The following is a 24,951-nucleotide window of genomic DNA, read 5'->3' on the forward strand; positions in this document are numbered from 1 at the left end:
AAGCACTTTCAATATTGGCCGAAGGTAGTGTACGAGTAAATAGAATCAAGGGCAGCCTCTAGGCAGGACCGGCGTTCCAATTTGGAATATAAGGCCAGCGCTTAGCCCTGCGACTTTCGCCAACGACCATACCACGCTGAATACATCGGTTCTCGTCCGATCACCGTAATTAAGCAGCGTCGGGCGCGGTTAGTACTTAGATGGGGGACCGCTTGGGAACACCGCGTGTTGTTGGCCTCGTCAACAACTTTTTGCCGCTCTTATATATTTCAACGCCATCTGAATACCATTTTTCTCTGCAACTGCAAATTCGAATCAATTTATCCAAAATTTCGACTATTCGAATATTTCCAAATTATTTCTTGCACTGATTTTTCAAGCAAACGACTCCAAACCCTTTTTAATCTTTTATTACGATTCAAAGCACTTTCAATATTGGCCGAAGGTAGTGTACGAGTAAATAGAATCAAGGGCAGCCTCTAGGCAGGACCGGCGTTCCAATTTGGAATATAAGCCAAGCGCTTAGCCCTGCGACTTTCGCCAACGACCATACCACGCTGAATACATCGGTTCTCGTCCGATCACCGAAATTAAGCAGCGTCGGGCGCGGTTAGTACTTAGATGGGGGACCGCTTGGGAACACCGCGTGTTGTTGGCCTCGTCAACAACTTTTTGCCGCTCTTATATATTTCAACGCCATCTGAATACCATTTTTCTCTGCAACTGCAAATTCGAATCAATTTATCCAAAATTTCGACTATTCGAATATTTCCAAATTATTTCTTGCACTGATTTTTCAAGCAAACGACTCCAAACCCTTTTTAATCTTTTATTACGATTCAAAGCACTTTCAATATTGGCCGAAGGTAGTGTACGAGTAAATAGAATCAAGGGCAGCCTCTAGGCAGGACCGGCGTTCCAATTTGGAATATAAGCCCAGCGCTTAGCCCTGCGACTTTCGCCAACGACCATACCACGCTGAATACATCGGTTCTCGTCCGATCACCGAAATTAAGCAGCGTCGGGCGCGGTTAGTACTTAGATGATGGACCGCTTGGGAACACCGCGTGTTGTTGGCCTCGTCAACAACTTTTTGCCGCTCTTATATATTTCAACGCCATCTGAATACCATTTTTCTCTGCAACTGCAAATTCGAATCAATTTATCCAAAATTTCGACTATTCGAATATTTCCAAATTATTTCTTGCACTGATTTTTCAAGCAAACGACTCCAAACCCTTTTTAATCTTTTATTACGATTCAAAGCACTTTCAATATTGGCCGAAGGTAGTGTACGAGTAAATAGAATCAAGGGCAGCCTCTAGGCAGGACCGGCGTTCCAATTTGGAATATAAGCCCAGCGCTTAGCCCTGCGACTTTCGCCAACGACCATACCACGCTGAATACATCGGTTCTCGTCCGATCACCGAAATTAAGCAGCGTCGGGCGCGGTTAGTACTTAGATGATGGACCGCTTGGGAACACCGCGTGTTGTTGGCCTCGTCAACAACTTTTTGCCGCTCTTATATATTTCAACGCCATCTGAATACCATTTTTCTCTGCAACTGCAAATTCGAATCAATTTATCCAAAATTTCGACTATTCGAATATTTCCAAATTATTTCTTGCACTGATTTTTCAAGCAAACGACTCCAAACCCTTTTTAATCTTTTATTACGATTCAAAGCACTTTCAATATTGGCCGAAGGTAGTGTACGAGTAAATAGAATCAAGGGCAGCCTCTAGGCAGGACCGGCGTTCCAATTTGGAATATAAGCCAAGCGCTTAGCCCTGCGACTTTCGCCAACGACCATACCACGCTGAATACATCGGTTCTCGTCCGATCACCGAAATTAAGCAGCGTCGGGCGCGGTTAGTACTTAGATGATGGACCGCTTGGGAACACCGCGTGTTGTTGGCCTCGTCAACAACTTTTTGCCGCTCTTATATATTTCAACGCCATCTGAATACCATTTTTCTCTGCAACTGCAAATTCGAATCAATTTATCCAAAATTTCGACTATTCGAATATTTCCAAATTATTTCTTGCACTGATTTTTCAAGCAAACGACTCCAAACCCTTTTTAATCTTTTATTACGATTCAAAGCACTTTCAATATTGGCCGAAGGTAGTGTACGAGTAAATAGAATCAAGGGCAGCCTCTAGGCAGGACCGGCGTTCCAATTTGGAATATAAGGCCAGCGCTTAGCCCTGCGACTTTCGCCAACGACCATACCACGCTGAATACATCGGTTCTCGTCCGATCACCGAAATTAAGCAGCGTCGGGCGCGGTTAGTACTTAGATGGGGGACCGCTTGGGAACACCGCGTGTTGTTGGCCTCGTCAACAACTTTTTGCCGCTCTTATATATTTCAACGCCATCTGAATACCATTTTTCTCTGCAACTGCAAATTCGAATCAATTTATCCAAAATTTCGACTATTCGAATATTTCCAAATTATTTCTTGCACTGATTTTTCAAGCAAACGACTCCAAACCCTTTTTAATCTTTTATTACGATTCAAAGCACTTTCAATATTGGCCGAAGGTAGTGTACGAGTAAATAGAATCAAGGGCAGCCTCTAGGCAGGACCGGCGTTCCAATTTGGAATATAAGCCCAGCGCTTAGCCCTGCGACTTTCGCCAACGACCATACCACGCTGAATACATCGGTTCTCGTCCGATCACCGAAATTAAGCAGCGTCGGGCGCGGTTAGTACTTAGATGATGGACCGCTTGGGAACACCGCGTGTTGTTGGCCTCGTCAACAACTTTTTGCCGCTCTTATATATTTCAACGCCATCTGAATACCATTTTTCTCTGCAACTGCAAATTCGAATCAATTTATCCAAAATTTCGACTATTCGAATATTTCCAAATTATTTCTTGCACTGATTTTTCAAGCAAACGACTCCAAACCCTTTTTAATCTTTTATTACGATTCAAAGCACTTTCAATATTGGCCGAAGGTAGTGTACGAGTAAATAGAATCAAGGGCAGCCTCTAGGCAGGACCGGCGTTCCAATTTGGAATATAAGCCCAGCGCTTAGCCCTGCGACTTTCGCCAACGACCATACCACGCTGAATACATCGGTTCTCGTCCGATCACCGAAATTAAGCAGCGTCGGGCGCGGTTAGTACTTAGATGATGGACCGCTTGGGAACACCGCGTGTTGTTGGCCTCGTCAACAACTTTTTGCCGCTCTTATATATTTCAACGCCATCTGAATACCATTTTTCTCTGCAACTGCAAATTCGAATCAATTTATCCAAAATTTCGACTATTCGAATATTTCCAAATTATTTCTTGCACTGATTTTTCAAGCAAACGACTCCAAACCCTTTTTAATCTTTTATTACGATTCAAAGCACTTTCAATATTGGCCGAAGGTAGTGTACGAGTAAATAGAATCAAGGGCAGCCTCTAGGCAGGACCGGCGTTCCAATTTGGAATATAAGGCCAGCGCTTAGCCCTGCGACTTTCGCCAACGACCATACCACGCTGAATACATCGGTTCTCGTCCGATCACCGTAATTAAGCAGCGTCGGGCGCGGTTAGTACTTAGATGATGGACCGCTTGGGAACACCGCGTGTTGTTGGCCTCGTCAACAACTTTTTGCCGCTCTTATATATTTCAACGCCATCTGAATACCATTTTTCTCTGCAACTGCAAATTCGAATCAATTTATCCAAAATTTCGACTATTCGAATATTTCCAAATTATTTCTTGCACTGATTTTTCAAGCAAACGACTCCAAACCCTTTTTAATCTTTTATTACGATTCAAAGCACTTTCAATATTGGCCGAAGGTAGTGTACGAGTAAATAGAATCAAGGGCAGCCTCTAGGCAGGACCGGCGTTCCAATTTGGAATATAAGCCAAGCGCTTAGCCCTGCGACTTTCGCCAACGACCATACCACGCTGAATACATCGGTTCTCGTCCGATCACCGAAATTAAGCAGCGTCGGACGCGGTTAGTACTTAGATGATGGACCGCTTGGGAACACCGCGTGTTGTTGGCCTCGTCAACAACTTTTTGCCGCTCTTATATATTTCAACGCCATCTGAATACCATTTTTCTCTGCAACTGCAAATTCGAATCAATTTATCCAAAATTTCGACTATTCGAATATTTCCAAATTATTTCTTGCACTGATTTTTCAAGCAAACGACTCCAAACCCTTTTTAATCTTTTATTACGATTCAAAGCACTTTCAATATTGGCCGAAGGTAGTGTACGAGTAAATAGAATCAAGGGCAGCCTCTAGGCAGGACCGGCGTTCCAATTTGGAATATAAGCCCAGCGCTTAGCCCTGCGACTTTCGCCAACGACCATACCACGCTGAATACATCGGTTCTCGTCCGATCACCGAAATTAAGCAGCGTCGGGCGCGGTTAGTACTTAGATGATGGACCGCTTGGGAACACCGCGTGTTGTTGGCCTCGTCAACAACTTTTTGCCGCTCTTATATATTTCAACGCCATCTGAATACCATTTTTCTCTGCAACTGCAAATTCGAATCAATTTATCCAAAATTTCGACTATTCGAATATTTCCAAATTATTTCTTGCACTGATTTTTCAAGCAAACGACTCCAAACCCTTTTTAATCTTTTATTACGATTCAAAGCACTTTCAATATTGGCCGAAGGTAGTGTACGAGTAAATAGAATCAAGGGCAGCCTCTAGGCAGGACCGGCGTTCCAATTTGGAATATAAGCCCAGCGCTTAGCCCTGCGACTTTCGCCAACGACCATACCACGCTGAATACATCGGTTCTCGTCCGATCACCGAAATTAAGCAGCGTCGGGCGCGGTTAGTACTTAGATGATGGACCGCTTGGGAACACCGCGTGTTGTTGGCCTCGTCAACAACTTTTTGCCGCTCTTATATATTTCAACGCCATCTGAATACCATTTTTCTCTGCAACTGCAAATTCGAATCAATTTATCCAAAATTTCGACTATTCGAATATTTCCAAATTATTTCTTGCACTGATTTTTCAAGCAAACGACTCCAAACCCTTTTTAATCTTTTATTACGATTCAAAGCACTTTCAATATTGGCCGAAGGTAGTGTACGAGTAAATAGAATCAAGGGCAGCCTCTAGGCAGGACCGGCGTTCCAATTTGGAATATAAGGCCAGCGCTTAGCCCTGCGACTTTCGCCAACGACCATACCACGCTGAATACATCGGTTCTCGTCCGATCACCGTAATTAAGCAGCGTCGGGCGCGGTTAGTACTTAGATGGGGGACCGCTTGGGAACACCGCGTGTTGTTGGCCTCGTCAACAACTTTTTGCCGCTCTTATATATTTCAACGCCATCTGAATACCATTTTTCTCTGCAACTGCAAATTCGAATCAATTTATCCAAAATTTCGACTATTCGAATATTTCCAAATTATTTCTTGCACTGATTTTTCAAGCAAACGACTCCAAACCCTTTTTAATCTTTTATTACGATTCAAAGCACTTTCAATATTGGCCGAAGGTAGTGTACGAGTAAATAGAATCAAGGGCAGCCTCTAGGCAGGACCGGCGTTCCAATTTGGAATATAAGCCAAGCGCTTAGCCCTGCGACTTTCGCCAACGACCATACCACGCTGAATACATCGGTTCTCGTCCGATCACCGAAATTAAGCAGCGTCGGGCGCGGTTAGTACTTAGATGGGGGACCGCTTGGGAACACCGCGTGTTGTTGGCCTCGTCAACAACTTTTTGCCGCTCTTATATATTTCAACGCCATCTGAATACCATTTTTCTCTGCAACTGCAAATTCGAATCAATTTATCCAAAATTTCGACTATTCGAATATTTCCAAATTATTTCTTGCACTGATTTTTCAAGCAAACGACTCCAAACCCTTTTTAATCTTTTATTACGATTCAAAGCACTTTCAATATTGGCCGAAGGTAGTGTACGAGTAAATAGAATCAAGGGCAGCCTCTAGGCAGGACCGGCGTTCCAATTTGGAATATAAGCCCAGCGCTTAGCCCTGCGACTTTCGCCAACGACCATACCACGCTGAATACATCGGTTCTCGTCCGATCACCGAAATTAAGCAGCGTCGGGCGCGGTTAGTACTTAGATGATGGACCGCTTGGGAACACCGCGTGTTGTTGGCCTCGTCAACAACTTTTTGCCGCTCTTATATATTTCAACGCCATCTGAATACCATTTTTCTCTGCAACTGCAAATTCGAATCAATTTATCCAAAATTTCGACTATTCGAATATTTCCAAATTATTTCTTGCACTGATTTTTCAAGCAAACGACTCCAAACCCTTTTTAATCTTTTATTACGATTCAAAGCACTTTCAATATTGGCCGAAGGTAGTGTACGAGTAAATAGAATCAAGGGCAGCCTCTAGGCAGGACCGGCGTTCCAATTTGGAATATAAGCCCAGCGCTTAGCCCTGCGACTTTCGCCAACGACCATACCACGCTGAATACATCGGTTCTCGTCCGATCACCGAAATTAAGCAGCGTCGGGCGCGGTTAGTACTTAGATGATGGACCGCTTGGGAACACCGCGTGTTGTTGGCCTCGTCAACAACTTTTTGCCGCTCTTATATATTTCAACGCCATCTGAATACCATTTTTCTCTGCAACTGCAAATTCGAATCAATTTATCCAAAATTTCGACTATTCGAATATTTCCAAATTATTTCTTGCACTGATTTTTCAAGCAAACGACTCCAAACCCTTTTTAATCTTTTATTACGATTCAAAGCACTTTCAATATTGGCCGAAGGTAGTGTACGAGTAAATAGAATCAAGGGCAGCCTCTAGGCAGGACCGGCGTTCCAATTTGGAATATAAGCCCAGCGCTTAGCCCTGCGACTTTCGCCAACGACCATACCACGCTGAATACATCGGTTCTCGTCCGATCACCGAAATTAAGCAGCGTCGGGCGCGGTTAGTACTTAGATGATGGACCGCTTGGGAACACCGCGTGTTGTTGGCCTCGTCAACAACTTTTTGCCGCTCTTATATATTTCAACGCCATCTGAATACCATTTTTCTCTGCAACTGCAAATTCGAATCAATTTATCCAAAATTTCGACTATTCGAATATTTCCAAATTATTTCTTGCACTGATTTTTCAAGCAAACGACTCCAAACCCTTTTTAATCTTTTATTACGATTCAAAGCACTTTCAATATTGGCCGAAGGTAGTGTACGAGTAAATAGAATCAAGGGCAGCCTCTAGGCAGGACCGGCGTTCCAATTTGGAATATAAGGCCAGCGCTTAGCCCTGCGACTTTCGCCAACGACCATACCACGCTGAATACATCGGTTCTCGTCCGATCACCGTAATTAAGCAGCGTCGGGCGCGGTTAGTACTTAGATGATGGACCGCTTGGGAACACCGCGTGTTGTTGGCCTCGTCAACAACTTTTTGCCGCTCTTATATATTTCAACGCCATCTGAATACCATTTTTCTCTGCAACTGCAAATTCGAATCAATTTATCCAAAATTTCGACTATTCGAATATTTCCAAATTATTTCTTGCACTGATTTTTCAAGCAAACGACTCCAAACCCTTTTTAATCTTTTATTACGATTCAAAGCACTTTCAATATTGGCCGAAGGTAGTGTACGAGTAAATAGAATCAAGGGCAGCCTCTAGGCAGGACCGGCGTTCCAATTTGGAATATAAGCCCAGTGCTTAGCCCTGCGACTTTCGCCAACGACCATACCACGCTGAATACATCGGTTCTCGTCCGATCACCGAAATTAAGCAGCGTCGGGCGCGGTTAGTACTTAGATGATGGACCGCTTGGGAACACCGCGTGTTGTTGGCCTCGTCAACAACTTTTTGCCGCTCTTATATATTTCAACGCCATCTGAATACCATTTTTCTCTGCAACTGCAAATTCGAATCAATTTATCCAAAATTTCGACTATTCGAATATTTCCAAATTATTTCTTGCACTGATTTTTCAAGCAAACGACTCCAAACCCTTTTTAATCTTTTATTACGATTCAAAGCACTTTCAATATTGGCCGAAGGTAGTGTACGAGTAAATAGAATCAAGGGCAGCCTCTAGGCAGGACCGGCGTTCCAATTTGGAATATAAGGCCAGCGCTTAGCCCTGCGACTTTCGCCAACGACCATACCACGCTGAATACATCGGTTCTCGTCCGATCACCGTAATTAAGCAGCGTCGGGCGCGGTTAGTACTTAGATGGGGGACCGCTTGGGAACACCGCGTGTTGTTGGCCTCGTCAACAACTTTTTGCCGCTCTTATATATTTCAACGCCATCTGAATACCATTTTTCTCTGCAACTGCAAATTCGAATCAATTTATCCAAAATTTCGACTATTCGAATATTTCCAAATTATTTCTTGCACTGATTTTTCAAGCAAACGACTCCAAACCCTTTTTAATCTTTTATTACGATTCAAAGCACTTTCAATATTGGCCGAAGGTAGTGTACGAGTAAATAGAATCAAGGGCAGCCTCTAGGCAGGACCGGCGTTCCAATTTGGAATATAAGCCCAGCGCTTAGCCCTGCGACTTTCGCCAACGACCATACCACGCTGAATACATCGGTTCTCGTCCGATCACCGAAATTAAGCAGCGTCGGGCGCGGTTAGTACTTAGATGGGGGACCGCTTGGGAACACCGCGTGTTGTTGGCCTCGTCAACAACTTTTTGCCGCTCTTATATATTTCAACGCCATCTGAATACCATTTTTCTCTGCAACTGCAAATTCGAATCAATTTATCCAAAATTTCGACTATTCGAATATTTCCAAATTATTTCTTGCACTGATTTTTCAAGCAAACGACTCCAAACCCTTTTTAATCTTTTATTACGATTCAAAGCACTTTCAATATTGGCCGAAGGTAGTGTACGAGTAAATAGAATCAAGGGCAGCCTCTAGGCAGGACCGGCGTTCCAATTTGGAATATAAGCCAAGCGCTTAGCCCTGCGACTTTCGCCAACGACCATACCACGCTGAATACATCGGTTCTCGTCCGATCACCGAAATTAAGCAGCGTCGGGCGCGGTTAGTACTTAGATGATGGACCGCTTGGGAACACCGCGTGTTGTTGGCCTCGTCAACAACTTTTTGCCGCTCTTATATATTTCAACGCCATCTGAATACCATTTTTCTCTGCAACTGCAAATTCGAATCAATTTATCCAAAATTTCGACTAATCGAATATTTCCAAATTATTTCTTGCACTGATTTTTCAAGCAAACGACTCCAAACCCTTTTTAATCTTTTATTACGATTCAAAGCACTTTCAATATTGGCCGAAGGTAGTGTACGAGTAAATAGAATCAAGGGCAGCCTCTAGGCAGGACCGGCGTTCCAATTTGGAATATAAGCCCAGCGCTTAGCCCTGCGACTTTCGCCAACGACCATACCACGCTGAATACATCGGTTCTCGTCCGATCACCGAAATTAAGCAGCGTCGGGCGCGGTTAGTACTTAGATGATGGACCGCTTGGGAACACCGCGTGTTGTTGGCCTCATCAACAACTTTTTGCCGCTCTTATATATTTCAACGCCATCTGAATACCATTTTTCTCTGCAACTGCAAATTCGAATCAATTTATCCAAAATTTCGACTATTCGAATATTTCCAAATTATTTCTTGCACTGATTTTTCAAGCAAACGACTCCAAACCCTTTTTAATCTTTTATTACGATTCAAAGCACTTTCAATATTGGCCGAAGGTAGTGTACGAGTAAATAGAATCAAGGGCAGCCTCTAGGCAGGACCGGCGTTCCAATTTGGAATATAAGCCCAGCGCTTAGCCCTGCGACTTTCGCCAACGACCATACCACGCTGAATACATCGGTTCTCGTCCGATCACCGAAATTAAGCAGCGTCGGGCGCGGTTAGTACTTAGATGATGGACCGCTTGGGAACACCGCGTGTTGTTGGCCTCGTCAACCACTTTTTGCCGCTCTTATATATTTCAACGCCATCTGAATACCATTTTTCTCTGCAACTGCAAATTCGAATCAATTTATCCAAAATTTCGACTATTCGAATATTTCCAAATTATTTCTTGCACTGATTTTTCAAGCAAACGACTCCAAACCCTTTTTAATCTTTTATTACGATTCAAAGCACTTTCAATATTGGCCGAAGGTAGTGTACGAGTAAATAGAATCAAGGGCAGCCTCTAGGCAGGACCGGCGTTCCAATTTGGAATATAAGCCCAGCGCTTAGCCCTGCGACTTTCGCCAACGACCATACAACGCTGAATACATCGGTTCTCGTCCGATCACCGAAATTAAGCAGCGTCGGGCGCGGTTAGTACTTAGATGGGGGACCGCTTGGGAACACCGCGTGTTGTTGGCCTCGTCAACAACTTTTTGCCGCTCTTATATATTTCAACGCCATCTGAATACCATTTTTCTCTGCAACTGCAAATTCGAATCAATTTATCCAAAATTTCGACTATTCGAATATTTCCAAATTATTTCTTGCACTGATTTTTCAAGCAAACGACTCCAAACCCTTTTTAATCTTTTATTACGATTCAAAGCACTTTCAATATTGGCCGAAGGTAGTGTACGAGTAAATAGAATCAAGGGCAGCCTCTAGGCAGGACCGGCGTTCCAATTTGGAATATAAGCCCAGCGCTTAGCCCTGCGACTTTCGCCAACGACCATACCACGCTGAATACATCGGTTCTCGTCCGATCACCGAAATTAAGCAGCGTCGGGCGCGGTTAGTACTTAGATGATGGACCGCTTGGGAACACCGCGTGTTGTTGGCCTCGTCAACAACTTTTTGCCGCTCTTATATATTTCAACGCCATCTGAATACCATTTTTCTCTGCAACTGCAAATTCGAATCAATTTATCCAAAATTTCGACTATTCGAATATTTCCAAATTATTTCTTGCACTGATTTTTCAAGCAAACGACTCCAAACCCTTTTTAATCTTTTATTACGATTCAAAGCACTTTCAATATTGGCCGAAGGTAGTGTACGAGTAAATAGAATCAAGGGCAGCCTCTAGGCAGGACCGGCGTTCCAATTTGGAATATAAGCCCAGCGCTTAGCCCTGCGACTTTCGCCAACGACCATACCACGCTGAATACATCGGTTCTCGTCCGATCACCGAAATTAAGCAGCGTCGGGCGCGGTTAGTACTTAGATGAGGGACCGCTTGGGAACACCGCGTGTTGTTGGCCTCGTCAACAACTTTTTGCCGCTCTTATATATTTCAACGCCATCTGAATACCATTTTTCTCTGCAACTGCAAATTCGAATCAATTTATCCAAAATTTCGACTATTCGAATATTTCCAAATTATTTCTTGCACTGATTTTTCAAGCAAACGACTCCAAACCCTTTTTAATCTTTTATTACGATTCAAAGCACTTTCAATATTGGCCGAAGGTAGTGTACGAGTAAATAGAATCAAGGGCAGCCTCTAGGCAGGACCGGCGTTCCAATTTGGAATATAAGCCCAGCGCTTAGCCCTGCGACTTTCGCCAACGACCATACCACGCTGAATACATCGGTTCTCGTCCGATCACCGAAATTAAGCAGCGTCGGGCGCGGTTAGTACTTAGATGATGGACCGCTTGGGAACACCGCGTGTTGTTGGACTCGTCAACAACTTTTTGCCGCTCTTATATATTTCAACGCCATCTGAATACCATTTTTCTCTGCAACTGCAAATTCGAATCAATTTATCCAAAATTTCGACTATTCGAATATTTCCAAATTATTTCTTGCACTGATTTTTCAAGCAAACGACTCCAAACCCTTTTTAATCTTTTATTACGATTCAAAGCACTTTCAATATTGGCCGAAGGTAGTGTACGAGTAAATAGAATCAAGGGCAGCCTCTAGGCAGGACCGGCGTTCCAATTTGGAATATAAGCCCAGCGCTTAGCCCTGCGACTTTCGCCAACGACCATACCACGCTGAATACGTCGGTTCTCGTCCGATCACCGAAATTAAGCAGCGTCGGGCGCGGTTAGTACTTAGATGATGGACCGCTTGGGAACACCGCGTGTTGTTGGCCTCGTCAACAACTTTTTGCCGCTCTTATATATTTCAACGCCATCTGAATACCATTTTTCTCTGCAACTGCAAATTCGAATCAATTTATCCAAAATTTCGACTATTCGAATATTTCCAAATTATTTCTTGCACTGATTTTTCAAGCAAACGACTCCAAACCCTTTTTAATCTTTTATTACGATTCAAAGCACTTTCAATATTGGCCGAAGGTAGTGTACGAGTAAATAGAATCAAGGGCAGCCTCTAGGCAGGACCGGCGTTCCAATTTGGAATATAAGGCCAGCGCTTAGCCCTGCGACTTTCGCCAACGACCATACCACGCTGAATACATCGGTTCTCGTCCGATCACCGTAATTAAGCAGCGTCGGGCGCGGTTAGTACTTAGATGATGGACCGCTTGGGAACACCGCGTGTTGTTGGCCTCGTCAACAACTTTTTGCCGCTCTTATATATTTCAACGCCATCTGAATACCATTTTTCTCTGCAACTGCAAATTCGAATCAATTTATCCAAAATTTCGACTATTCGAATATTTCCAAATTATTTCTTGCACTGATTTTTCAAGCAAACGACTCCAAACCCTTTTTAATCTTTTATTACGATTCAAAGCACTTTCAATATTGGCCGAAGGTAGTGTACGAGTAAATAGAATCAAGGGCAGCCTCTAGGCAGGACCGGCGTTCCAATTTGGAATATAAGCCAAGCGCTTAGCCCTGCGACTTTCGCCAACGACCATACCACGCTGAATACATCGGTTCTCGTCCGATCACCGAAATTAAGCAGCGTCGGGCGCGGTTAGTACTTAGATGATGGACCGCTTGGGAACACCGCGTGTTGTTGGCCTCGTCAACAACTTTTTGCCGCTCTTATATATTTCAACGCCATCTGAATACCATTTTTCTCTGCAACTGCAAATTCGAATCAATTTATCCAAAATTTCGACTATTCGAATATTTCCAAATTATTTCTTGCACTGATTTTTCAAGCAAACGACTCCAAACCCTTTTTAATCTTTTATTACGATTCAAAGCACTTTCAATATTGGCCGAAGGTAGTGTACGAGTAAATAGAATCAAGGGCAGCCTCTAGGCAGGACCGGCGTTCCAATTTGGAATATAAGCCCAGCGCTTAGCCCTGCGACTTTCGCCAACGACCATACCACGCTGAATACATCGGTTCTCGTCCGATCACCGAAATTAAGCAGCGTCGGGCGCGGTTAGTACTTAGATGATGGACCGCTTGGGAACACCGCGTGTTGTTGGCCTCGTCAACCACTTTTTGCCGCTCTTATATATTTCAACGCCATCTGAATACCATTTTTCCCTGCAACTGCAAATTCGAATCAATTTATCCAAAATTTCGACTATTCGAATATTTCCAAATTATTTCTTGCACTGATTTTTCAAGCAAACGACTCCAAACCCTTTTTAATCTTTTATTACGATTCAAAGCACTTTCAATATTGGCCGAAGGTAGTGTACGAGTAAATAGAATCAAGGGCAGCCTCTAGGCAGGACCGGCGTTCCAATTTGGAATATAAGCCCAGCGCTTAGCCCTGCGACTTTCGCCAACGACCATACCACGCTGAATACATCGGTTCTCGTCCGATCACCGAAATTAAGCAGCGTCGGGCGCGGTTAGTACTTAGATGATGGACCGCTTGGGAACACCGCGTGTTGTTGGCCTCGTCAACAACTTTTTGCCGCTCTTATATATTTCAACGCCATCTGAATACCATTTTTCTCTGCAACTGCAAATTCGAATCAATTTATCCAAAATTTCGACTATTCGAATATTTCCAAATTATTTCTTGCACTGATTTTTCAAGCAAACGACTCCAAACCCTTTTTAATCTTTTATTACGATTCAAAGCACTTTCAATATTGGCCGAAGGTAGTGTACGAGTAAATAGAATCAAGGGCAGCCTCTAGGCAGGACCGGCGTTCCAATTTGGAATATAAGCCCAGCGCTTAGCCCTGCGACTTTCGCCAACGACCATACCACGCTGAATACATCGGTTCTCGTCCGATCACCGAAATTAAGCAGCGTCGGGCGCGGTTAGTACTTAGATGAGGGACCGCTTGGGAACACCGCGTGTTGTTGGCCTCGTCAACAACTTTTTGCCGCTCTTATATATTTCAACGCCATCTGAATACCATTTTTCTCTGCAACTGCAAATTCGAATCAATTTATCCAAAATTTCGACTATTCGAATATTTCCAAATTATTTCTTGCACTGATTTTTCAAGCAAACGACTCCAAACCCTTTTTAATCTTTTATTACGATTCAAAGCACTTTCAATATTGGCCGAAGGTAGTGTACGAGTAAATAGAATCAAGGGCAGCCTCTAGGCAGGACCGGCGTTCCAATTTGGAATATAAGCCCAGCGCTTAGCCCTGCGACTTTCGCCAACGACCATACCACGCTGAATACATCGGTTCTCGTCCGATCACCGAAATTAAGCAGCGTCGGGCGCGGTTAGTACTTAGATGGGGGACCGCTTGGGAACACCGCGTGTTGTTGGCCTGGTCAACAACTTTTTGCCGCTCTTATATATTTCAACGCCATCTGAATACCATTTTTCTCTGCAACTGCAAATTCGAATCAATTTATCCAAAATTTCGACTATTCGAATATTTCCAAATTATTTCTTGCACTGATTTTTCAAGCAAACGACTCCAAACCCTTTTTAATCTTTTATTACGATTCAAAGCACTTTCAATATTGGCCGAAGGTAGTGTACGAGTAAATAGAATCAAGGGCAGCCTCTAGGCAGGACCGGCGTTCCAATTTGGAATATAAGCCCAGCGCTTAGCCCTGCGACTTTCGCCAACGACCATACCACGCTGAATACATCGGTTCTCGTCCGATCACCGAAATTAAGCAGCGTCGGGCGCGGTTAGTACTTAGATGATGGACCGCTTGGGAACACCGCGTGTTGTTGGCCTCGTCAACAACTTTTTGCCGCTCTTATATATTTCAACGCCATCTGAATACCATTTTTCTCTGCAACTGCAAATTCGAATCAATTTATCCAAAATTTCGACTATTCGAATATTTCCAAATTATTTCTTGCACTGATTTTTCAAGCAAACGACTCCAAACCCTTTTTAATCTTTTATTACGATTCAAAGCACTTTCAATATTGGCCGAAGGTAGTGTACGAGTAAATAGAATCAAGGGCAGCCTCTAGGCAGGACCGGCGTTCCAATTTGGAATATAAGCCCAGCGCTTAGCCCTGCGACTTTCGCCAACGACCATACCACGCTGAATACATCGGTTCTCGTCCGATCACCGAAATTAAGCAGCGTCGGGCGCGGTTAGTACTTAGATGATGGACCGCTTGGGAACACCGCGTGTTGTTGGCCTCGTCAACAACTTTTTGCCGCTCTTATATATTTCAACGCCATCTGAATACCATTTTTCTCTGCAACTGCAAATTCGAATCAATTTATCCAAAATTTCGACTATTCGAATATTTCCAAATTATTTCTTGCACTGATTTTTCAAGCAAACGACTCCAAACCCTTTTTAATCTTTTATTACGATTCAAAGCACTTTCAATATTGGCCGAAGGTAGTGTACGAGTAAATAGAATCAAGGGCAGCCTCTAGGCAGGACCGGCGTTCCAATTTGGAATATAAGGCCAGCGCTTAGCCCTGCGACTTTCGCCAACGACCATACCACGCTGAATACATCGGTTCTCGTCCGATCACCGTAATTAAGCAGCGTCGGGCGCGGTTAGTACTTAGATGATGGACCGCTTGGGAACACCGCGTGTTGTTGGCCTCGTCAACAACTTTTTGCCGCTCTTATATATTTCAACGCCATCTGAATACCATTTTTCTCTGCAACTGCAAATTCGAATCAATTTATCCAAAATTTCGACTATTCGAATATTTCCAAATTATTTCTTGCACTGATTTTTCAAGCAAACGACTCCAAACCCTTTTTAATCTTTTATTACGATTCAAAGCACTTTCAATATTGGCCGAAGGTAGTGTACGAGTAAATAGAATCAAGGGCAGCCTCTAGGCAGGACCGGCGTTCCAATTTGGAATATAAGCCAAGCGCTTAGCCCTGCGACTTTCGCCAACGACCATACCACGCTGAATACATCGGTTCTCGTCCGATCACCGAAATTAAGCAGCGTCGGGCGCGGTTAGTACTTAGATGAGGGACCGCTTGGGAACACCGCGTGTTGTTGGCCTCGTCAACAACTTTTTGCCGCTCTTATATATTTCAACGCCATCTGAATACCATTTTTCTCTGCAACTGCAAATTCGAATCAATTTATCCAAAATTTCGACTATTCGAATATTTCCAAATTATTTCTTGCACTGATTTTTCAAGCAAACGACTCCAAACCCTTTTTAATCTTTTATTACGATTCAAAGCACTTTCAATATTGGCCGAAGGTAGTGTACGAGTAAATAGAATCAAGGGCAGCCTCTAGGCAGGACCGGCGTTCCAATTTGGAATATAAGCCCAGCGCTTAGCCCTGCGACTTTCGCCAACGACCATACCACGCTGAATACATCGGTTCTCGTCCGATCACCGTAATTAAGCAGCGTCGGGCGCGGTTAGTACTTAGATGAGGGACCGCTTGGGAACACCGCGTGTTGTTGGCCTCGTCAACAACTTTTTGCCGCTCTTATATATTTCAACGCCATCTGAATACCATTTTTCTCTGCAACTGCAAATTCGAATCAATTTATCCAAAATTTCGACTATTCGAATATTTCCAAATTATTTCTTGCACTGATTTTTCAAGCAAACGACTCCAAACCCTTTTTAATCTTTTATTACGATTCAAAGCACTTTCAATATTGGCCGAAGGTAGTGTACGAGTAAATAGAATCAAGGGCAGCCTCTAGGCAGGACCGGCGTTCCAATTTGGAATATAAGGCCAGCGCTTAGCCCTGCGACTTTCGCCAACGACCATACCACGCTGAATACATCGGTTCTCGTCCGATCACCGTAATTAAGCAGCGTCGGGCGCGGTTAGTACTTAGATGATGGACCGCTTGGGAACACCGCGTGTTGTTGGCCTCGTCAACAACTTTTTGCCGCTCTTATATATTTCAACGCCATCTGAATACCATTTTTCTCTGCAACTGCAAATTCGAATCAATTTATCCAAAATTTCGACTATTCGAATATTTCCAAATTATTTCTTGCACTGATTTTTCAAGCAAACGACTCCAAACCCTTTTTAATCTTTTATTACGATTCAAAGCACTTTCAATATTGGCCGAAGGTAGTGTACGAGTAAATAGAATCAAGGGCAGCCTCTAGGCAGGACCGGCGTTCCAATTTGGAATATAAGCCCAGCGCTTAGCCCTGCGACTTTCGCCAACGACCATACCACGCTGAATACATCGGTTCTCGTCCGATCACCGAAATTAAGCAGCGTCGGGCGCGGTTAGTACTTAGATGATGGACCGCTTGGGAACACCGCGTGTTGTTGGCCTCGTCAACAACTTTTTGCCGCTCTTATATATTTCAACGCCATCTGAATACCATTTTTCTCTGCAACTGCAAATTCGAATCAATTTATCCAAAATTTCGACTATTCGAATATTTCCAAATTATTTCTTGCACTGATTTTTCAAGCAAACGACTCCAAACCCTTTTTAATCTTTTATTACGATTCAAAGCACTTTCAATATTGGCCGAAGGTAGTGTACGAGTAAATAGAATCAAGGGCAGCCTCTAGGCAGGACCGGCGTTCCAATTTGGAATATAAGGCCAGCGCTTAGCCCTGCGACTTTCGCCAACGACCATACCACGCTGAATACATCGGTTCTCGTCCGATCACCGTAATTAAGCAGCGTCGGGCGCGGTTAGTACTTAGATGATGGACCGCTTGGGAACACCGCGTGTTGTTGGCCTCGTCAACAACTTTTTGCCGCTCTTATATATTTCAACGCCATCTGAATACCATTTTTCTCTGCAACTGCAAATTCGAATCAATTTATCCAAAATTTCGACTATTCGAATATTTCCAAATTATTTCTTGCACTGATTTTTCAAGCAAACGACTCCAAACCCTTTTTAATCTTTTATTACGATTCAAAGCACTTTCAATATTGGCCGAAGGTAGTGTACGAGTAAATAGAATCAAGGGCAGCCTCTAGGCAGGACCGGCGTTCCAATTTGGAATATAAGCCCAGCGCTTAGCCCTGCGACTTTCGCCAACGACCATACCACGCTGAATACATCGGTTCTCGTCCGATCACCGAAATTAAGCAGCGTCGGGCGCGGTTAGTACTTAGATGAGGGACCGCTTGGGAACACCGCGTGTTGTTGGCCTCGTCAACAACTTTTTGCCGCTCTTATATATTTCAACGCCATCTGAATACCATTTTTCTCTGCAACTGCAAATTCGAATCAATTTATCCAAAATTTCGACTATTCGAATATTTCCAAATTATTTCTTGCACTGATTTTTCAAGCAAACGACTCCAAACCCTTTTTAATCTTTTATTACGATTCAAAGCACTTTCAATATTGGCCGAAGGTAGTGTACGAGTAAATAGAATCAAGGGCAGCCTCTAGGCAGGACCGGCGTTCCAATTTGGAATATAAGCCCAGCGCTTAGCCCTGCGACTTTCGCCAACGACCATACCACGCTGAATACATCGGTTCTCGTCCGATCACCGAAATTAAGCAGCGTCGGGCGCGGTTAGTACTTAGATGATGGACCGCTTGGGAACACCGCGTGTTGTTGGCCTCGTCAACAACTTTTTGCCGCTCTTATATATTTCAACGCCATCTGAATACCATTTTTCTCTGCAACTGCAAATTCGAATCAATTTATCCAAAATTTCGACTATTCGAATATTTCCAAATTATTTCTTGCACTGATTTTTCAAGCAAACGACTCCAAACCCTTTTTAATCTTTTATTACGATTCAAAGCACTTTCAATATTGGCCGAAGGTAGTGTACGAGTAAATAGAATCAAGGGCAGCCTCTAGGCAGGACCGGCGTTCCAATTTGGAATATAAGGCCAGCGCTTAGCCCTGCGACTTTCGCCAACGACCATACCACGCTGAATACATCGGTTCTCGTCCGATCACCGTAATTAAGCAGCGTCGGGCGCGGTTAGTACTTAGATGATGGACCGCTTGGGAACACCGCGTGTTGTTGGCCTCGTCAACAACTTTTTGCCGCTCTTATATATTTCAACGCCATCTGAATACCATTTTTCTCTGCAACTGCAAATTCGAATCAATTTATCCAAAATTTCGACTATTCGAATATTTCCAAATTATTTCTTGCACTGATTTTTCAAGCAAACGACTCCAAACCCTTTTTAATCTTTTATTACGATTCAAAGCACTTTCAATATTGGCCGAAGGTAGTGTACGAGTAAATAGAATCAAGGGCAGCCTCTAGGCAGGACCGGCGTTCCAATTTGGAATATAAGCCCAGCGCTTAGCCCTGCGACTTTCGCCAACGACCATACCACGCTGAATACATCGGTTCTCGTCCGATCACCGAAATTAAGCAGCGTCGGGCGCGGTTAGTACTTAGATGATGGACCGCTTGGGAACACCGCGTGTTGTTGGCCTCGTCAACAACTTTTTGCCGCTCTTATATATTTCAACGCCATCTGAATACCATTTTTCTCTGCAACTGCAAATTCGAATCAATTTATCCAAAATTTCGACTATTCGAATATTTCCAAATTATTTCTTGCACTGATTTTTCAAGCAAACGACTCCAAACCCTTTTTAATCTTTTATTACGATTCAAAGCACTTTCAATATTGGCCGAAGGTAGTGTACGAGTAAATAGAATCAAGGGCAGCCTCTAGGCAGGACCGGCGTTCCAATTTGGAATATAAGCCCAGCGCTTAGCCCTGCGACTTTCGCCAACGACCATACCACGCTGAATACATCGGTTCTCGTCCGATCACCGAAATTAAGCAGCGTCGGGCGCGGTTAGTACTTAGATGATGGACCGCTTGGGAACACCGCGTGTTGTTGGCCTCGTCAACAACTTTTTGCCGCTCTTATATATTTCAACGCCATCTGAATACCATTTTTCTCTGCAACTGCAAATTCGAATCAATTTATCCAAAATTTCGACTATTCGAATATTTCCAAATTATTTCTTGCACTGATTTTTCAAGCAAACGACTCCAAACCCTTTTTAATCTTTTATTACGATTCAAAGCACTTTCAATATTGGCCGAAGGTAGTGTACGAGTAAATAGAATCAAGGGCAGCCTCTAGGCAGGACCGGCGTTCCAATTTGGAATATAAGCCCAGCGCTTAGCCCTGCGACTTTCGCCAACGACCATACCACGCTGAATACATCGGTTCTCGTCCGATCACCGAAATTAAGCAGCGTCGGGCGCGGTTAGTACTTAGATGGGGGACCGCTTGGGAACACCGCGTGTTGTTGGCCTCGTCAACAACTTTTTGCCGCTCTTATATATTTCAACGCCATCTGAATACCATTTTTCTCTGCAACTGCAAATTCGAATCAATTTATCCAAAATTTCGACTATTCGAATATTTCCAAATTATTTCTTGCACTGATTTTTCAAGCAAACGACTCCAAACCCTTTTTAATCTTTTATTACGATTCAAAGCACTTTCAATATTGGCCGAAGGTAGTGTACGAGTAAATAGAATCAAGGGCAGCCTCTAGGCAGGACCGGCGTTCCAATTTGGAATATAAGGCCAGCGCTTAGCCCTGCGACTTTCGCCAACGACCATACCACGCTGAATACATCGGTTCTCGTCCGATCACCGTAATTAAGCAGCGTCGGGCGCGGTTAGTACTTAGATGGGGGACCGCTTGGGAACACCGCGTGTTGTTGGCCTCGTCAACAACTTTTTGCCGCTCTTATATATTTCAACGCCATCTGAATACCATTTTTCTCTGCAACTGCAAATTCGAATCAATTTATCCAAAATTTCGACTATTCGAATATTTCCAAATTATTTCTTGCACTGATTTTTCAAGCAAACGACTCCAAACCCTTTTTAATCTTTTATTACGATTCAAAGCACTTTCAATATTGGCCGAAGGTAGTGTACGAGTAAATAGAATCAAGGGCAGCCTCTAGGCAGGACCGGCGTTCTAATTTGGAATATAAGCCCAGCGCTTAGCCCTGCGACTTTCGCCAACGACCATACCACGCTGAATACATCGGTTCTCGTCCGATCACCGAAATTAAGCAGCGTCGGGCGCGGTTAGTACTTAGATGATGGACCGCTTGGGAACACCGCGTGTTGTTGGCCTCGTCAACAACTTTTTGCCGCTCTTATATATTTCAACGCCATCTGAATACCATTTTTCTCTGCAACTGCAAATTCGAATCAATTTATCCAAAATTTCGACTATTCGAATATTTCCAAATTATTTCTTGCACTGATTTTTCAAGCAAACGACTCCAAACCCTTTTTAATCTTTTATTACGATTCAAAGCACTTTCAATATTGGCCGAAGGTAGTGTACGAGTAAATAGAATCAAGGGCAGCCTCTAGGCAGGACCGGCGTTCCAATTTGGAATATAAGCCCAGCGCTTAGCCCTGCGACTTTCGCCAACGACCATACCACGCTGAATACATCGGTTCTCGTCCGATCACCGAAATTAAGCAGCGTCGGGCGCGGTTAGTACTTAGATGATGGACCGCTTGGGAACACCGCGTGTTGTTGGCCTCGTCAACAACTTTTTGCCGCTCTTATATATTTCAACGCCATCTGAATACCATTTTTCTCTGCAACTGCAAATTCGAATCAATTTATCCAAAATTTCGACTATTCGAATATTTCCAAATTATTTCTTGCACTGATTTTTCAAGCAAACGACTCCAAACCCTTTTTAATCTTTTATTACGATTCAAAGCACTTTCAATATTGGCCGAAGGTAGTGTACGAGTAAATAGAATCAAGGGCAGCCTCTAGGCAGGACCGGCGTTCCAATTTGGAATATAAGCCCAGCGCTTAGCCCTGCGACTTTCGCCAACGACCATACCACGCTGAATACATCGGTTCTCGTCCGATCACCGAAATTAAGCAGCGTCGGGCGCGGTTAGTACTTAGATGATGGACCGCTTGGGAACACCGCGTGTTGTTGGCCTCGTCAACAACTTTTTGCCGCTCTTATATATTTCAACGCCATCTGAATACCATTTTTCTCTGCAACTGCAAATTCGAATCAATTTATCCAAAATTTCGACTATTCGAATATTTCCAAATTATTTCTTGCACTGATTTTTCAAGCAAACGACTCCAAACCCTTTTTAATCTTTTATTACGATTCAAAGCACTTTCAATATTGGCCGAAGGTAGTGTACGAGTAAATAGAATCCAGGGCAGCCTCTAGGCAGGACCGGCGTTCCAATTTGGAATATAAGCCCAGCGCTTAGCCCTGCGACTTTCGCCAACGACCATACCACGCTGAATACATCGGTTCTCGTCCGATCACCGAAATTAAGCAGCGTCGGGCGCGGTTAGTACTTAGATGATGGACCGCTTGGGAACACCGCGTGTTGTTGGCCTCGTCAACAACTTTTTGCCGCTCTTATATATTTCAACGCCATCTGAATACCATTTTTCTCTGCAACTGCAAATTCGAATCAATTTATCCAAAATTTCGACTATTCGAATATTTCCAAATTATTTCTTGCACTGATTTTTCAAGCAAACGACTCCAAACCCTTTTTAATCTTTTATTACGATTCAAAGCACTTTCAATATTGGCCGAAGGTAGTGTACGAGTAAATAGAATCAAGGGCAGCCTCTAGGCAGGACCGGCGTTCCAATTTGGAATATAAGGCCAGCGCTTAGCCCTGCGACTTTCGCCAACGACCATACCACGCTGAATACATCGGTTCTCGTCCGATCACCGTAATTAAGCAGCGTCGGGCGCGGTTAGTACTTAGATGAGGGACCGCTTGGGAACACCGCGTGTTGTTGGCCTCGTCAACAACTTTTTGCCGCTCTTATATATTTCAACGCCATCTGAATACCATTTTTCTCTGCAACTGCAAATTCGAATCAATTTATCCAAAATTTCGACTATTCGAATATTTCCAAATTATTTCTTGCACTGATTTTTCAAGCAAACGACTCCAAACCCTTTTTAATCTTTTATTACGATTCAAAGCACTTTCAATATTGGCCGAAGGTAGTGTACGAGTAAATAGAATCAAGGGCAGCCTCTAGGCAGGACCGGCGTTCCAATTTGGAATATAAGCCCAGCGCTTAGCCCTGCGACTTTCGCCAACGACCATACCACGCTGAATACATCGGTTCTCGTCCGATCACCGAAATTAAGCAGCGTCGGGCGCGGTTAGTACTTAGATGATGGACCGCTTGGGAACACCGCGTGTTGTTGGCCTCGTCAACAACTTTTTGCCGCTCTTATATATTTCAACGCCATCTGAATACCATTTTTCTCTGCAACTGCAAATTCGAATCAATTTATCCAAAATTTCGACTATTCGAATATTTCCAAATTATTTCTTGCACTGATTTTTCAAGCAAACGACTCCAAACCCTTTTTAATCTTTTATTACGATTCAAAGCACTTTCAATATTGGCCGAAGGTAGTGTATGAGTAAATAGAATCAAGGGCAGCCTCTAGGCAGGACCGGCGTTCCAATTTGGAATATAAGGCCAGCGCTTAGCCCTGCGACTTTCGCCAACGACCATACCACGCTGAATACATCGGTTCTCGTCCGATCACCGAAATTAAGCAGCGTCGGGCGCGGTTAGTACTTAGATGGGGGACCGCTTGGGAACACCGCGTGTTGTTGGCCTCGTCAACAACTTTTTGCCGCTCTTATATATTTCAACGCCATCTGAATACCATTTTTCTCTGCAACTGCAAATTCGAATCAATTTATCCAAAATTTCGACTATTCGAATATTTCCAAATTATTTCTTGCACTGATTTTTCAAGCAAACGACTCCAAACCCTTTTTAATCTTTTATTACGATTCAAAGCACTTTCAATATTGGCCGAAGGTAGTGTACGAGTAAATAGAATCAAGGGCAGCCTCTAGGCAGGACCGGCGTTCCAATTTGGAATATAAGCCCAGCGCTTAGCCCTGCGACTTTCGCCAACGACCATACCACGCTGAATACATCGGTTCTCGTCCGATCACCGAAATTAAGCAGCGTCGGGCGCGGTTAGTACTTAGATGATGGACCGCTTGGGAACACCGCGTGTTGTTGGCCTCGTCAACAACTTTTTGCCGCTCTTATATATTTCAACGCCATCTGAATACCATTTTTCTCTGCAACTGCAAATTCGAATCAATTTATCCAAAATTTCGACTATTCGAATATTTCCAAATTATTTCTTGCACTGATTTTTCAAGCAAACGACTCCAAACCCTTTTTAATCTTTTATTACGATTCAAAGCACTTTCAATATTGGCCGAAGGTAGTGTACGAGTAAATAGAATCAAGGGCAGCCTCTAGGCAGGACCGGCGTTCCAATTTGGAATATAAGGCCAGCGCTTAGCCCTGCGACTTTCGCCAACGACCATACCACGCTGAATACATCGGTTCTCGTCCGATCACCGTAATTAAGCAGCGTCGGGCGCGGTTAGTACTTAGATGAGGGACCGCTTGGGAACACCGCGTGTTGTTGGCCTCGTCAACAACTTTTTGCCGCTCTTATATATTTCAACGCCATCTGAATACCATTTTTCTCTGCAACTGCAAATTCGAATCAATTTATCCAAAATTTCGACTATTCGAATATTTCCAAATTATTTCTTGCACTGATTTTTCAAGCAAACGACTCCAAACCCTTTTTAATCTTTTATTACGATTCAAAGCACTTTCAATATTGGCCGAAGGTAGTGTACGAGTAAATAGAATCAAGGGCAGCCTCTAGGCAGGACCGGCGTTCCAATTTGGAATATAAGCCCAGCGCTTAGCCCTGCG

The 24,951-nt window shown here is 43.6% G+C and overlaps 49 non-coding genes and 10 pseudogenes across 49 annotated transcripts; all 59 read left to right on the forward strand.

Annotated features, from left to right (window-relative positions):
- Positions 1-118: 118 nt before the first annotated feature.
- On the forward strand, positions 119-237 carry LOC127011092 (5S ribosomal RNA). The gene has a single exon (XR_007764146.1). It is a non-coding gene; the product is annotated as a 5S ribosomal RNA (ribosomal RNA).
- Positions 238-539: 302 nt separating this feature from the next.
- Positions 540-658, forward strand: LOC127011343 (5S ribosomal RNA). The gene has a single exon (XR_007764397.1). It is a non-coding gene; the product is annotated as a 5S ribosomal RNA (ribosomal RNA).
- A 302-nt stretch (positions 659-960) lies between these two features.
- Positions 961-1,079, forward strand: LOC127011277 (5S ribosomal RNA). The gene has a single exon (XR_007764331.1). It is a non-coding gene; the product is annotated as a 5S ribosomal RNA (ribosomal RNA).
- A 302-nt stretch (positions 1,080-1,381) lies between these two features.
- LOC127011278 (5S ribosomal RNA) lies at positions 1,382-1,500 on the forward strand. The gene has a single exon (XR_007764332.1). It is a non-coding gene; the product is annotated as a 5S ribosomal RNA (ribosomal RNA).
- Positions 1,501-1,802: 302 nt separating this feature from the next.
- On the forward strand, positions 1,803-1,921 carry LOC127011279 (5S ribosomal RNA). The gene has a single exon (XR_007764333.1). It is a non-coding gene; the product is annotated as a 5S ribosomal RNA (ribosomal RNA).
- A 302-nt stretch (positions 1,922-2,223) lies between these two features.
- LOC127011354 (5S ribosomal RNA) lies at positions 2,224-2,342 on the forward strand. Its single transcript, XR_007764408.1, has one exon. It is a non-coding gene; the product is annotated as a 5S ribosomal RNA (ribosomal RNA).
- A 302-nt stretch (positions 2,343-2,644) lies between these two features.
- LOC127011280 (5S ribosomal RNA) lies at positions 2,645-2,763 on the forward strand. Its single transcript, XR_007764334.1, has one exon. It is a non-coding gene; the product is annotated as a 5S ribosomal RNA (ribosomal RNA).
- Positions 2,764-3,065: 302 nt separating this feature from the next.
- LOC127011281 (5S ribosomal RNA) lies at positions 3,066-3,184 on the forward strand. Its single transcript, XR_007764335.1, has one exon. It is a non-coding gene; the product is annotated as a 5S ribosomal RNA (ribosomal RNA).
- Positions 3,185-3,486: 302 nt separating this feature from the next.
- LOC127011411 (5S ribosomal RNA) lies at positions 3,487-3,605 on the forward strand (annotated as a pseudogene).
- Positions 3,606-3,907: 302 nt separating this feature from the next.
- LOC127011422 (5S ribosomal RNA) lies at positions 3,908-4,026 on the forward strand (annotated as a pseudogene).
- A 302-nt stretch (positions 4,027-4,328) lies between these two features.
- LOC127011282 (5S ribosomal RNA) lies at positions 4,329-4,447 on the forward strand. The gene has a single exon (XR_007764336.1). It is a non-coding gene; the product is annotated as a 5S ribosomal RNA (ribosomal RNA).
- A 302-nt stretch (positions 4,448-4,749) lies between these two features.
- LOC127011283 (5S ribosomal RNA) lies at positions 4,750-4,868 on the forward strand. Its single transcript, XR_007764337.1, has one exon. It is a non-coding gene; the product is annotated as a 5S ribosomal RNA (ribosomal RNA).
- A 302-nt stretch (positions 4,869-5,170) lies between these two features.
- Positions 5,171-5,289, forward strand: LOC127011093 (5S ribosomal RNA). The gene has a single exon (XR_007764147.1). It is a non-coding gene; the product is annotated as a 5S ribosomal RNA (ribosomal RNA).
- Positions 5,290-5,591: 302 nt separating this feature from the next.
- Positions 5,592-5,710, forward strand: LOC127011365 (5S ribosomal RNA). The gene has a single exon (XR_007764419.1). It is a non-coding gene; the product is annotated as a 5S ribosomal RNA (ribosomal RNA).
- A 302-nt stretch (positions 5,711-6,012) lies between these two features.
- LOC127011284 (5S ribosomal RNA) lies at positions 6,013-6,131 on the forward strand. Its single transcript, XR_007764338.1, has one exon. It is a non-coding gene; the product is annotated as a 5S ribosomal RNA (ribosomal RNA).
- Positions 6,132-6,433: 302 nt separating this feature from the next.
- LOC127011285 (5S ribosomal RNA) lies at positions 6,434-6,552 on the forward strand. Its single transcript, XR_007764339.1, has one exon. It is a non-coding gene; the product is annotated as a 5S ribosomal RNA (ribosomal RNA).
- A 302-nt stretch (positions 6,553-6,854) lies between these two features.
- LOC127011286 (5S ribosomal RNA) lies at positions 6,855-6,973 on the forward strand. Its single transcript, XR_007764340.1, has one exon. It is a non-coding gene; the product is annotated as a 5S ribosomal RNA (ribosomal RNA).
- A 302-nt stretch (positions 6,974-7,275) lies between these two features.
- Positions 7,276-7,394, forward strand: LOC127011412 (5S ribosomal RNA; annotated as a pseudogene).
- A 302-nt stretch (positions 7,395-7,696) lies between these two features.
- On the forward strand, positions 7,697-7,815 carry LOC127011288 (5S ribosomal RNA). Its single transcript, XR_007764342.1, has one exon. It is a non-coding gene; the product is annotated as a 5S ribosomal RNA (ribosomal RNA).
- A 302-nt stretch (positions 7,816-8,117) lies between these two features.
- Positions 8,118-8,236, forward strand: LOC127011095 (5S ribosomal RNA). The gene has a single exon (XR_007764149.1). It is a non-coding gene; the product is annotated as a 5S ribosomal RNA (ribosomal RNA).
- A 302-nt stretch (positions 8,237-8,538) lies between these two features.
- LOC127011376 (5S ribosomal RNA) lies at positions 8,539-8,657 on the forward strand. The gene has a single exon (XR_007764430.1). It is a non-coding gene; the product is annotated as a 5S ribosomal RNA (ribosomal RNA).
- Positions 8,658-8,959: 302 nt separating this feature from the next.
- Positions 8,960-9,078, forward strand: LOC127011289 (5S ribosomal RNA). The gene has a single exon (XR_007764343.1). It is a non-coding gene; the product is annotated as a 5S ribosomal RNA (ribosomal RNA).
- Positions 9,079-9,380: 302 nt separating this feature from the next.
- Positions 9,381-9,499, forward strand: LOC127011290 (5S ribosomal RNA). The gene has a single exon (XR_007764344.1). It is a non-coding gene; the product is annotated as a 5S ribosomal RNA (ribosomal RNA).
- A 302-nt stretch (positions 9,500-9,801) lies between these two features.
- Positions 9,802-9,920, forward strand: LOC127011291 (5S ribosomal RNA). The gene has a single exon (XR_007764345.1). It is a non-coding gene; the product is annotated as a 5S ribosomal RNA (ribosomal RNA).
- Positions 9,921-10,222: 302 nt separating this feature from the next.
- Positions 10,223-10,341, forward strand: LOC127011124 (5S ribosomal RNA). The gene has a single exon (XR_007764178.1). It is a non-coding gene; the product is annotated as a 5S ribosomal RNA (ribosomal RNA).
- A 302-nt stretch (positions 10,342-10,643) lies between these two features.
- On the forward strand, positions 10,644-10,762 carry LOC127011292 (5S ribosomal RNA). Its single transcript, XR_007764346.1, has one exon. It is a non-coding gene; the product is annotated as a 5S ribosomal RNA (ribosomal RNA).
- A 302-nt stretch (positions 10,763-11,064) lies between these two features.
- Positions 11,065-11,183, forward strand: LOC127011109 (5S ribosomal RNA). Its single transcript, XR_007764163.1, has one exon. It is a non-coding gene; the product is annotated as a 5S ribosomal RNA (ribosomal RNA).
- A 302-nt stretch (positions 11,184-11,485) lies between these two features.
- LOC127011433 (5S ribosomal RNA) lies at positions 11,486-11,604 on the forward strand (annotated as a pseudogene).
- Positions 11,605-11,906: 302 nt separating this feature from the next.
- LOC127011400 (5S ribosomal RNA) lies at positions 11,907-12,025 on the forward strand (annotated as a pseudogene).
- Positions 12,026-12,327: 302 nt separating this feature from the next.
- Positions 12,328-12,446, forward strand: LOC127011413 (5S ribosomal RNA; annotated as a pseudogene).
- Positions 12,447-12,748: 302 nt separating this feature from the next.
- Positions 12,749-12,867, forward strand: LOC127011293 (5S ribosomal RNA). The gene has a single exon (XR_007764347.1). It is a non-coding gene; the product is annotated as a 5S ribosomal RNA (ribosomal RNA).
- Positions 12,868-13,169: 302 nt separating this feature from the next.
- LOC127011294 (5S ribosomal RNA) lies at positions 13,170-13,288 on the forward strand. Its single transcript, XR_007764348.1, has one exon. It is a non-coding gene; the product is annotated as a 5S ribosomal RNA (ribosomal RNA).
- Positions 13,289-13,590: 302 nt separating this feature from the next.
- LOC127011295 (5S ribosomal RNA) lies at positions 13,591-13,709 on the forward strand. Its single transcript, XR_007764349.1, has one exon. It is a non-coding gene; the product is annotated as a 5S ribosomal RNA (ribosomal RNA).
- Positions 13,710-14,011: 302 nt separating this feature from the next.
- LOC127011110 (5S ribosomal RNA) lies at positions 14,012-14,130 on the forward strand. The gene has a single exon (XR_007764164.1). It is a non-coding gene; the product is annotated as a 5S ribosomal RNA (ribosomal RNA).
- Positions 14,131-14,432: 302 nt separating this feature from the next.
- Positions 14,433-14,551, forward strand: LOC127011387 (5S ribosomal RNA). The gene has a single exon (XR_007764441.1). It is a non-coding gene; the product is annotated as a 5S ribosomal RNA (ribosomal RNA).
- Positions 14,552-14,853: 302 nt separating this feature from the next.
- Positions 14,854-14,972, forward strand: LOC127011296 (5S ribosomal RNA). The gene has a single exon (XR_007764350.1). It is a non-coding gene; the product is annotated as a 5S ribosomal RNA (ribosomal RNA).
- Positions 14,973-15,274: 302 nt separating this feature from the next.
- On the forward strand, positions 15,275-15,393 carry LOC127011297 (5S ribosomal RNA). The gene has a single exon (XR_007764351.1). It is a non-coding gene; the product is annotated as a 5S ribosomal RNA (ribosomal RNA).
- A 302-nt stretch (positions 15,394-15,695) lies between these two features.
- LOC127011414 (5S ribosomal RNA) lies at positions 15,696-15,814 on the forward strand (annotated as a pseudogene).
- A 302-nt stretch (positions 15,815-16,116) lies between these two features.
- Positions 16,117-16,235, forward strand: LOC127011111 (5S ribosomal RNA). The gene has a single exon (XR_007764165.1). It is a non-coding gene; the product is annotated as a 5S ribosomal RNA (ribosomal RNA).
- Positions 16,236-16,537: 302 nt separating this feature from the next.
- LOC127011131 (5S ribosomal RNA) lies at positions 16,538-16,656 on the forward strand. The gene has a single exon (XR_007764185.1). It is a non-coding gene; the product is annotated as a 5S ribosomal RNA (ribosomal RNA).
- Positions 16,657-16,958: 302 nt separating this feature from the next.
- On the forward strand, positions 16,959-17,077 carry LOC127011416 (5S ribosomal RNA; annotated as a pseudogene).
- Positions 17,078-17,379: 302 nt separating this feature from the next.
- LOC127011299 (5S ribosomal RNA) lies at positions 17,380-17,498 on the forward strand. Its single transcript, XR_007764353.1, has one exon. It is a non-coding gene; the product is annotated as a 5S ribosomal RNA (ribosomal RNA).
- A 302-nt stretch (positions 17,499-17,800) lies between these two features.
- Positions 17,801-17,919, forward strand: LOC127011417 (5S ribosomal RNA; annotated as a pseudogene).
- A 302-nt stretch (positions 17,920-18,221) lies between these two features.
- On the forward strand, positions 18,222-18,340 carry LOC127011112 (5S ribosomal RNA). Its single transcript, XR_007764166.1, has one exon. It is a non-coding gene; the product is annotated as a 5S ribosomal RNA (ribosomal RNA).
- Positions 18,341-18,642: 302 nt separating this feature from the next.
- LOC127011300 (5S ribosomal RNA) lies at positions 18,643-18,761 on the forward strand. Its single transcript, XR_007764354.1, has one exon. It is a non-coding gene; the product is annotated as a 5S ribosomal RNA (ribosomal RNA).
- Positions 18,762-19,063: 302 nt separating this feature from the next.
- LOC127011418 (5S ribosomal RNA) lies at positions 19,064-19,182 on the forward strand (annotated as a pseudogene).
- Positions 19,183-19,484: 302 nt separating this feature from the next.
- LOC127011301 (5S ribosomal RNA) lies at positions 19,485-19,603 on the forward strand. The gene has a single exon (XR_007764355.1). It is a non-coding gene; the product is annotated as a 5S ribosomal RNA (ribosomal RNA).
- Positions 19,604-19,905: 302 nt separating this feature from the next.
- Positions 19,906-20,024, forward strand: LOC127011302 (5S ribosomal RNA). Its single transcript, XR_007764356.1, has one exon. It is a non-coding gene; the product is annotated as a 5S ribosomal RNA (ribosomal RNA).
- Positions 20,025-20,326: 302 nt separating this feature from the next.
- LOC127011394 (5S ribosomal RNA) lies at positions 20,327-20,445 on the forward strand. The gene has a single exon (XR_007764448.1). It is a non-coding gene; the product is annotated as a 5S ribosomal RNA (ribosomal RNA).
- A 302-nt stretch (positions 20,446-20,747) lies between these two features.
- Positions 20,748-20,866, forward strand: LOC127011096 (5S ribosomal RNA). The gene has a single exon (XR_007764150.1). It is a non-coding gene; the product is annotated as a 5S ribosomal RNA (ribosomal RNA).
- A 302-nt stretch (positions 20,867-21,168) lies between these two features.
- On the forward strand, positions 21,169-21,287 carry LOC127011303 (5S ribosomal RNA). Its single transcript, XR_007764357.1, has one exon. It is a non-coding gene; the product is annotated as a 5S ribosomal RNA (ribosomal RNA).
- A 302-nt stretch (positions 21,288-21,589) lies between these two features.
- On the forward strand, positions 21,590-21,708 carry LOC127011305 (5S ribosomal RNA). Its single transcript, XR_007764359.1, has one exon. It is a non-coding gene; the product is annotated as a 5S ribosomal RNA (ribosomal RNA).
- A 302-nt stretch (positions 21,709-22,010) lies between these two features.
- LOC127011306 (5S ribosomal RNA) lies at positions 22,011-22,129 on the forward strand. Its single transcript, XR_007764360.1, has one exon. It is a non-coding gene; the product is annotated as a 5S ribosomal RNA (ribosomal RNA).
- A 302-nt stretch (positions 22,130-22,431) lies between these two features.
- LOC127011307 (5S ribosomal RNA) lies at positions 22,432-22,550 on the forward strand. Its single transcript, XR_007764361.1, has one exon. It is a non-coding gene; the product is annotated as a 5S ribosomal RNA (ribosomal RNA).
- Positions 22,551-22,852: 302 nt separating this feature from the next.
- Positions 22,853-22,971, forward strand: LOC127011132 (5S ribosomal RNA). The gene has a single exon (XR_007764186.1). It is a non-coding gene; the product is annotated as a 5S ribosomal RNA (ribosomal RNA).
- A 302-nt stretch (positions 22,972-23,273) lies between these two features.
- LOC127011308 (5S ribosomal RNA) lies at positions 23,274-23,392 on the forward strand. Its single transcript, XR_007764362.1, has one exon. It is a non-coding gene; the product is annotated as a 5S ribosomal RNA (ribosomal RNA).
- Positions 23,393-23,694: 302 nt separating this feature from the next.
- LOC127011403 (5S ribosomal RNA) lies at positions 23,695-23,813 on the forward strand. The gene has a single exon (XR_007764450.1). It is a non-coding gene; the product is annotated as a 5S ribosomal RNA (ribosomal RNA).
- Positions 23,814-24,115: 302 nt separating this feature from the next.
- LOC127011309 (5S ribosomal RNA) lies at positions 24,116-24,234 on the forward strand. The gene has a single exon (XR_007764363.1). It is a non-coding gene; the product is annotated as a 5S ribosomal RNA (ribosomal RNA).
- A 302-nt stretch (positions 24,235-24,536) lies between these two features.
- On the forward strand, positions 24,537-24,655 carry LOC127011133 (5S ribosomal RNA). The gene has a single exon (XR_007764187.1). It is a non-coding gene; the product is annotated as a 5S ribosomal RNA (ribosomal RNA).
- The last annotated feature ends 296 nt before the right edge of the window (positions 24,656-24,951 follow it).

The sequence above is a fragment of the Drosophila biarmipes genome, chromosome 2R, assembly GCF_025231255.1.
Source record: "Drosophila biarmipes strain raj3 chromosome 2R, RU_DBia_V1.1, whole genome shotgun sequence".
Taxonomy (NCBI): Eukaryota; Metazoa; Arthropoda; class Insecta; order Diptera; family Drosophilidae; genus Drosophila; species Drosophila biarmipes.